General features: G+C 52.6%; 1 long non-coding RNA gene across 1 annotated transcript; it reads right to left on the bottom strand.

Annotated features, from left to right (window-relative positions):
- Positions 1-260: 260 nt before the first annotated feature.
- LOC119970792 lies at positions 261-6767 on the bottom strand. Its single transcript, XR_005461674.1, has 2 exons — positions 6581-6767; positions 261-1220 (listed from the first exon to the last, which is right to left on the bottom strand). It is a non-coding gene; the product is annotated as an uncharacterized LOC119970792 (long non-coding RNA).
- Between the last annotated feature and the right edge of the window lie 2686 nt (positions 6768-9453).

The following is a 9453-nucleotide window of genomic DNA, read 5'->3' as shown; positions in this document are numbered from 1 at the left end:
GGGTTTCACCCCCGCAACCCAAAGATGTGCAGGGTAGGTGGATTGGCCACGCTAAATTGCCCCTTAATTGGAAAAATTGAATTGGGTACTCTAAATTTATAAAAACAAAAAGAAAAGATGAGCAAGAAGGAGAATAGACATTTAGCAAAAGGGAGAAAAGAGATGGAAGAAAAATAAATCAATGTTTTATTCTTTAAGCCACTAGTCGATGAACAACATAAATGCCAAATATACAAAGTGGGAAGAAGATGGACGACACATTTATACCAGAGTTCATTTTATTGAAAATTGATTTCACTGTGAATTAAACAGAGTTTCATAAAGTGTAAGTATAGACTATGAAGAGAGTGAAACCTGCTGACCAAGAGGAGCCGTGTTTGTGTTACAGGTCACGCAGGGAGTGCGAGTTGTTCCGGCAACACCCACATGCGTGTTGTACCTGGAGAGTGATGCTGAGCTCCCATCCCCTGGCTGACCGGGAATCTCTCCCACGCTCTCACTGCCTGCCATTGTCTCGTGTTGGAAAGATTCACCGATTCCCACACAGCCTGTATCACACTCCATGGCCATCAGGATCTGGGGTGGGACTTGAACTCAAAGCTTCTGCTTGACAGGCACCCACGTGGCCTCCCCGCTCTGAGGAGGAGCAGGGAACGGTGAAAACGCAGAGCCCGCCTATGAATTCTTCTGTTCTGGTCCACGGCTGTGTGGACACAGGCCCTCCCCTGGGGCCGAGCTCATCAAACTCTTCCCAATTCATTGCTTCCTGTGAAATGAAGGAAAGGGAGACCAGTCCTGCCCAACCTCCACATCCTGAAGCTACGTATTGATGTCATCGAGTGCAGGAGATTAACTTTACCCTGCAAACAAATGTTACTCAAAGGACCAGAACACAATGGCAGCAAAAAATCCCACTTGGAGTATTTATCTGGACCATTTCACCATAGAGCAGAGAGAAAGAAATCAATGTGGACGAAAGGACTGATTAGTGACGAGTGCATCAGAGAAACGATCCAATTCCTCGGGATATAAAGAGCGACCATCAGCAATTTCTCCCAGCGGAAGAGGGGTTTCGGATTAGGCCAGCTGCTTGGATCCAATTCCCAAACGATGGTCTCCTGCTCTGCTACGTCCCAGCTTCACAGTCTCCCAGCCTCCTGAAGAATCCATTCAATGCCCTCCAGAAACCCGCCAAGAGATTGCGCATCAGTGTCGTGTGCCTAATCAAATAAAAGAAACAGAAAGTGGGGGGTGAGTTCACACACTCTGAGCACAAGGACACGCTCCTCAAACAGGCCGACTCTGGGAATTATTATTTGGGGCGGTAGCAGTGGTCACGACAGTGGGAAGCGGTCAAGAGTGAGACAGTGAGAGCTCAAAATCAAAGGTGGGGGTCCTTCATCTCGAACCGCGAGGTGTCAAGGAGGAGAAAGCGCTTGGAAAAGGAATTAGGAAAGCCAGGAGAGGGAATGAAAAGATATTGACAGATAAAATCCAAAAAAAACACAAAGATCTTTTATAAATACATAAAAAAAGAGGGTAAAGGTAGAGAAGGACCCATTAAGGGCCACAAAAGTCACCTAAGACCAGAAGACGTAGGACAGAAGTAGGTCATTCGGCCTATCGAGTCTGCTCCTCCATTCAATGAGATCATGGCTGATCTGATATAATCCTCAACTCCACTGTCCCGCCTTATCCTCATAACCCTCGATTCCCTCACTGATTAAAAATCTGTCTCTCTCAGCCTCGAACATACTGAACGGCCCGGCCCCTACAGCTCTCTGCGGTAACGGCCCAGCCCCTACAGCTCTCTGCGGTAACGGCCCGGCCTCTACAGCTCTCTGCGGTAACGGCCCGGCCCCTACAGCTCTCTGCGGTAACGACCCGGCCCCTACAGCTCTCTGCGGTAACGGCCCGGCCTCTACAGCTCTCTGCGGTAACGGCCCGGCCCCTACAGCTCTCTGCGGTAACGGCCCGGCCCCTACAGCTCTCTGCGGTAACGGCCCGGCCCCTACAGCTCTCTGCGGTAACGGCCCGGCCCCTACAGCTCTCTGCGGTAACGGCCCGGCCCCTACAGCTCTCTGCGGTAACGGCCCGGCTACAGCTCTCTGCGGTAACGGCCCGGCCCCTACAGCTCTCTGCGGTAACGGCCCGGCCCCTACAGCTCTCTGCGGTAACGGCCCGGCCCCTACAGCTCTCTGCGGTAACGGCCCGGCCCCTACAGCTCTCTGCGGTAACGGCCCGGCCCCTACAGCTCTCTGCGGTAACGGCCCAGCCCCTACAGCTCTCTGCGGTAACGACCCGGCCTCTACAGCTCTCTGCGGTAACGGCCCGGCCCCTACAGCTCTCTGTGGTAACGGCCCGGCCCCTACAGCTCTCTGCGGTAACGGCCCGGCCCCTACAGCTCTCTGCGGTAACGACCCGGCCCCTACAGCTCTCTGCGGTAACGGCCCGGCCTCTACAGCTCTCTGCGGTAACGGCCCGGCCCCTACAGCTCTCTGCGGTAACGGCCCGGCCTCTACAGCTCTCTGCGGTAACGGCCCGGCCCCTACAGCTCTCTGCGGTAACGGCCCGGCCCCTACAGCTCTCTGCGGTAACGACCCGGCCTCTCCAGCTCTCTGCGGTAACGGCCCGGCCTCTACAGCTCTCTGCGGTAACGGCCCGGCCCCTACAGCTCTCTGCGGTAACGGCCCGGCCTCTACAGCTCTCTGCGGTAACGGCCCGGCCTCTACAGCTCTCTGCGGTAACGGCCCGGCCCCTACAGCTCTCTGCGGTAACGGCCCGGCCCCTACAGCTCTCTGCGGTAACGGCCCGGCCCCTACAGCTCTCTGCGGTAACGGCCCGGCCCCTACAGCTCTCTGCGGTAACGGCCCGGCCTCTACAGCTCTCTGCGGTAACGGCCCGGCCCCTACAGCTCTCTGCGGTAACGGCCCGGCCCCTACAGCTCTCTGCGGTAACAGCCCGGCCCCTACAGCTCTCTGCGGTAACGGCCCAGCCTCTACAGCTCTCTGCGGTAACGGCCCGGCCTCTACAGCTCTCTGCGGTAACGACCCGGCCCCTACAGCTCTCTGCGGTAACGGCCCGGCCCCTACAGCTCTCTGCGGTAACGGCCCGGCCCCTACAGCTCTCTGCGGTAACGGCCCGGCCTCTACAGCTCTCTGCGGTAACGGCCCAGCCCCTACAGCTCTCTGCGGTAACGACCCGGCCCCTACAGCTCTCTGCGGTCACGGCCCGGCCCCTACAGCTCTCTGCGGTAACGGCCCGGCCTCTACAGCTCTCTGCGGTAACGGCCCGGCCCCTACAGCTCTCTGCGGTAACGGCCCGGCCCCTACAGCTCTCTGCGGTAACGGCCCGGCCCCTACAGCTCTCTGCGGTAAAGAATTCCACAGATTCACTCCCCTCTGAGAGAAGAAATTCCTCCTTATCTCTGTCTGAAATGGGTGACCCCCTTACTCTGAGATTGTGCCCTCTGGTCCTAGACTCTCCCACAAGGGGAAACAACCTCTCAGCATCGACGCTGTCAAACCCCCTGAGAATCCGATATGTCTTAATAAGGTCGCCTCTCATTCTTCTAAACTCCAATGAGTACAGGCCCAACCTACTCAACCTCTCCTCAATAGAAAATCCCTCCCTACCCGGGATCAGCCGAGTGAACCTTCTCTGGACTGCCTCCAATCCCGGGATATCTTTCCATAGATAAGGCAACCAAAACTGTTCACAATATTCCAGGTGTGGTCTAACGAGGGCCTTGTATAGTTTTAGCAGGACTTCCCTATTCCCTTTGAAATAAAGGCTAACATTCCATTTGCCTTCCCAATTTCCCGCTGAACTTGCTGCTAGCTTTTTGTGATTTATACACGAGGACCCCCCAATCCCCTCCGTGCTGCAGCTTTCTCCAGCCTCTCTCTATTTAAATAACATTCAGCTCCTTTATTCTTCCTACCAAAGTGCAGAACTTCACATTTTCCTACGTTATATTCTCATCTGCCAGGTTTTTGCCCACTCACCTAACCTGTCTATATCCCTCTGTAGACTCTGTCATTCCTCCACTTGCCATTCCACCTGTTTTTACGTCATCCACAAACTTGGCCATAGTGCATTCACTTCTACTCGTTCAAGTCATTAATATATATGGTGGATAATTGTGGCCGTACTGACCCCTGTGACACTCCATTAGTTACAAATTCCCATCCTGAAAATGCTCCTCTTATCCCAACTCTCTGTCTTCTGTCAGTTAGTCAATCCTCTATGCATGCCAATATACGACCCCCAGCACCATAAACTCTTCTCTTATTAAGTATCCCTTTGTGCGGTACCCTATCGAACGCTTTTTGGAAATCCAAGTATATTACATCTACTGGCTCCCCTTTATCCACCCTGTTCATTAGCGCCTCAAAGAATTAGAACATCGAACATACAGTGCAGAAGAAGGCCATTCGGCCCATCGAGTCTGCACCGATCCACTTAATCCCTCACTTCCACCCTATCCCCGTAACCCAATAACCGCTCCTATCCTTTTTGGTCACGAAGTGCAATTTATCATGGCCAATCCACCTAACCTGCACGTCTTTGGACTGTGGGATGAAATTGGAGAACTGGAGGAAACCAACGCAGACACGGGGAGAACGTGCAGACTCCACACGGACAGTGACCCAGCGGGGAATCGAACCTGAGACCTTGGCGCTGTGAAGCCACAGTGCTAACCGCTGTGCTACCACGCTGCCCTGATTCTAATACATTTTTCAGGCATGATTTCCCCTTCGTGAAGCCATGCTGACTCTGCTTTGTTACATTCTGTATTTCTAAATGCTCTGCTATAACATATAATGGACTCGGAACATTTTCCCAATGGCGGATGAGTGGAGAGGGACAATCTGGGCTGGAATTTTCCTGCCATTGGGGATCTCTTTTCCAAATGGTAGCGGATCCCCGCCCGAGGATTCCTGACGGTCCGGGGTGGCTTCATTGGGAAATCCCATTAACAAGCGGCGGGAAGAGAGAATGGTGGTGGGGTTCCCCTCCAAGTCACTCACCACCCTGACTGGGAAATGCATCACCGTTCCTTCACTGTCGCTGGGGCAACATCCTGGAACTCGCTCCCTAACAGCACAGTGGGTATAATGTGGAGATGCCGGTGTTGGACTGGGGTGAGCACAGTAAGAAGTCTTACAACACCAGTGAGTTCCTGCAGTGCATCGGTGGTGGAGGGAGTGAATGTTTGTGGAAAGGGAGCAATCAAGCGGGACTGCTTTGTCCTGGATGGTGTTGAGCTTCTTGAGTGTTGTTGGGAGCCGCACTCATCCAGGCAAATGGAGAGTATTCCATTACACTCCTGACTTGTGCCTTGTGAATGGTGGACAGGCTTTGTGGGGGTCAGGAGGTGAGTTACTCTCCGTAATGACTCCTAACCTCTGACCTGCCCTGGTAGCCACAGTATTAATGTGGCTGGGTCCAGTTCAGTTTCTGATCAATGGTAACCCCCAGGATGTTGATTGTGGGAGATTCAGTGATGGTAATGCCATTGAATGTCACGGGGCGATGGTTAGATCCTCTCTTGTAGATGGTCATTGCCTGGCACTTGTGTGGCGTCAATGAACTTGTCACTTGTCAGGAATGTAAGTGGCACGTGTGTGTGGTCATCTTCATTCCCTTGTTGCAGCCTCTGCAGAGATCTCTGGTGGTTCGAAGAACGGAGGTGATCTCAATGAAACCTGCGTAATTCCCAAGGGGATTGATAGGGTGGAGGCTGAGAGATTGGGTTTCCGCTGGTCGGGGAACCTAAAACACGGGGTCACAGACTCGGGACGAGGGGCCGATGATTTGGGACTGAGATGAGGAGAAACTACTGCACTCACAGGGTGGTGAATCTTTAGAATTCTCCACCTCCGTCATTGTGGGAGCTCCATCATCGTGGGAGCTCCATCATTGTGGGAGCTCCATCATTGTGGGAGCTCCATCATTGTGGGAGCTCCGTCATTGTGGGAGCTCCGTCATTGTGGGAGCTCCGTCATTGTGGGAGCTCCGTCACTGTGGGAGCTCCGTCATTGTGGGAGCTCCATCATTGTGGGAGCTCCGTCATTGTGGGAGCTCCGTCATTGTGGGAGCTCCGTCATTGTGGGAGCTCCGTCATTGTGGGAGCTCCGTCATTGTGGGAGCTCCGTCATTGTGGGAGCTCCGTCATTGTGGGAGCTCCATCATTGTGGGAGCTCCATCATTGTGGGAACTCCGTCACTGAATCTATTTAAGGCTGGGGATAGGCAGATTGAGAGGCTTTTGGTCTCTGTGGGAATTAAGGGATATTGGGAGCGAGCAGGAAAATGGAGCCAAACATCAGCCACGATGGTATTGAATGGGCCGAGTGGTCTCCCTCTGCTCCTGGTCCTAGTGTTCCAACACAAAATGGAACAGTTCTTTCTCCTCCAGTATCGGATTCTTCCCTTGTCTCCTCCCAGGAAAACGGAGACAGTTTTTTCTACTTGGCAACGATGCAGGGCTGCGGTACAAGAGCAGCTTATTCCCATATTCCCTGTTTATTAATCTGATTCAGGAAAATTACAGTGGGAAGACTATCAGTACTTACCAGCCAAGGTCTGTCCAGCTGGTTTAAGTGGAGCTGGTGAGATACATAAACACAGGGTATGCGAGCGACATCAGGGGTAGAAACGCAGCACAGCACCAGGATGGGACGGCTTGGAGAACCCAGAGCGGGATCAATCATGGCCCGGATCTGGAGCCACTCCTGTTCTCGCTCGTGTCCTGAGGGGGGGAAAAGAGTGTGAGATAAACAAACTGCAAACTAAGATTTTGAGAAGTGTTTAATGAAGTCGTGGCGAGGTGCGGATGTCCGTCCGGCCCAGGTGCAACAGGGACAGCGCCGGTTCGAAAAGGCAGCTCGCCATGGACATGGGCAATGAATCCCGGCCTCGCCAGCCACACCCACGTCCCAGAAATGACCTGAGAATGGCCAGGTGACCCTCCTGGGCTGGTGAACAGGAACATCGAGAGGTTGACCACCAGCTGTCGCTGGGGCATGGAGATACACAGGGGCTTTACATAGAATTAACAGGGCAGAAGGAGGCCATTCGGCCCATCGAGTCTGCACCGGCTCTCGGAAAGAGCACCCTACCCCCTACCCAAGGTCAACACCTCCACCCCATCCCCATAACTCAGTAACCCCACCCAACACTAAGGGCAATTTTGGACACTAAGGGCAATTTATCATGGCCAATCCACCCTAACCTGCACATCTTTGGACTGTGGGAGGAAACTGGAGCACCCGGAGGAAATCCACGCACACACGGGGAGGACGTGCAGACTCCGCACAGACAGTGACCCAAGCCGGAATCGAACCTGGGACCCTGGAGCTGTGAAGCGATTGTGCTATCCACAATGCTACCATGCTGCCCTTTAGCGGACACTGAAACCTCCAAATTACTGGGCAGGGGGTACTGGCGTTGTGCTACTGTCACTGAGCTGGTAATCCAGAGGCCCCAGTGCTCCGGGGACACTGGTTCAAATCCCACCACGGCAGCTGGTGGAATTTAATCAATTAATAAACCTGCAATAGAGATCTAGTCTCAGTAATGGGGACCGTGTCACTCTCATCGATTGTCCGTTAGGGATTGTCACTAGGGAAGGAAATCTGCCGTCCTTACCTGGTCTGGCCTACATGTGACTCCAGACCCACAGCGATGTGGGCGACCCTCAACTGTCCTCTGGGTGGGAGGTTGAGCTGTGAGGAGGGTGCAGAGATGCTACAGTGTGATTGCAGTAAGAAGTCTGACAACACCAGGTTAAAGTCCAACAGGTTTGTTTCAAACACGAGCTTTCGGAGCACAGCTCCGAAAGCTCGTGTTTGAAACAAACATGTTGGACTTTAACCTGGTGTTGTAAGACTTCTTACTGTGCCCACCCCAGTCCAACGCCGGCATCTCCACATCACAGTGTGGTTGGACAGGCTGAGTGAGTGGGCACAGGCATGGCAGATACAGTATAATGTGGATAAATGTGAGGTTATCCACTTCGGTAGCAAAAATAGGAAGGCAGATTATCGAATGGGTGTAAATTGAGAGAGGTGGATACTCAGCGAGACCTTGGTGTCCTCGTGCCTCAGTCGCTGAAAGCAAGCGCGCAGGCACGGCAGGCAGTAAATAAGGGTTTTCATTGTTCGTACGTGGGACGCGGGCGTCAACATTTATTGCCCATCCTTAATGGCTCATGAGGGGCAGTTAAGAATCAACCACATTGCTGTGGGTGCGGAGTCACATGTCGGCCAGACTGGGTTAGGACTGCAGATTTGAGTACAGGAATAGGGATGTTTTACTGCAATTGTATAGGGTATTGGAGAAATGAAAAAAAAAAATGAAAATCGCTTATTGTCACGAGTAGGCTTCAATGAAGTTACTGTGACAAGCCCCTAGTCGCCACATTCCGGCGCCTGTCCGGGGAGGCTGGTACGGGAATCGAACCGTGCTGCTGGCCTGCTGGCCTGCTAGGTCTGCTTAAAAAGCCAGCGATTTAGCCGAGTGAGCTAAACCAGCCCCTCAGAGAGGCCACACCTGGAGTATTGTGAGCAGTTTTGGTGTCCGTATCTGAGGAAGGATGTTGTTGCTATGGAGGGAGAGCAGCGAAGGTTTACCAGGCTGATTCCTGGGATGGTGGGACTGTCATAAGAGGAGAGACTAAGTCGGTGAGGATTATATTCATTGGAGTTTAGAAAAGTGAGAGGGGATCTCACAGAAACTTACAAAATTCTCACAGGATTGGGCAGGGTAGATTCAGAAAGAATGCTCATGTATTTGCTTTGTTTGGCCCCTTGTTCCGCACTGTAACCAATCAGTTTGTCGATGTACCATTTCTCAATGTCATAGGGGCTGGTTTAGCTCACTCAGCTAAATCGCTGGCTTTTAAAGCAGACCAAGCAGGCCAGCAGCACGGTTCGATTCCCGTACCAGCCTCCCCGAACAGGCGCCGGAATGTGGCGACTAGGGGCTTTTCACAGTAACTTCATTGAAGCCTACTCGTGACAATAAGCGATTTTCATTTTCATTTCATTTCATGTTCCCTGTTGATTATTCTTGTGTTTACTATGTACGTACGTTCCCTCGGCCGCAGAAAAATACTTTTCACTGTACTTCAGTACATGTGACAATAAATCAAATCAGAATGTTCCAGATGGTGGGGGAGTCCAGAACTAGGGGTCATAGTTTGAGGATAAGGGGTAAACCTTTTAGGATTGAGAAATTTCTTCACCCAGAGAGCGGGGAATCTGTGGAATTCACTCCCACAGAAAGTAGTTGAGGCTAAAACTTTGTGTCATTTCAGGAAGGAATTAGATACAGCTCTTGGGGCTAAAGGGATCGAGGGATATGGGGGGAAGGCGGAATCAGGGTATTGAACTTGATGATCAGCCCTGATCATAATGAATGGGGATCAGGCTCGAAGGGCTGAATG

This window comes from Scyliorhinus canicula, chromosome 8 (assembly GCF_902713615.1).
Source record: "Scyliorhinus canicula chromosome 8, sScyCan1.1, whole genome shotgun sequence".
NCBI classification, from domain to species: Eukaryota; Metazoa; Chordata; class Chondrichthyes; order Carcharhiniformes; family Scyliorhinidae; genus Scyliorhinus; species Scyliorhinus canicula.
This window is presented reverse-complemented; position numbering and strand designations above follow the sequence as displayed.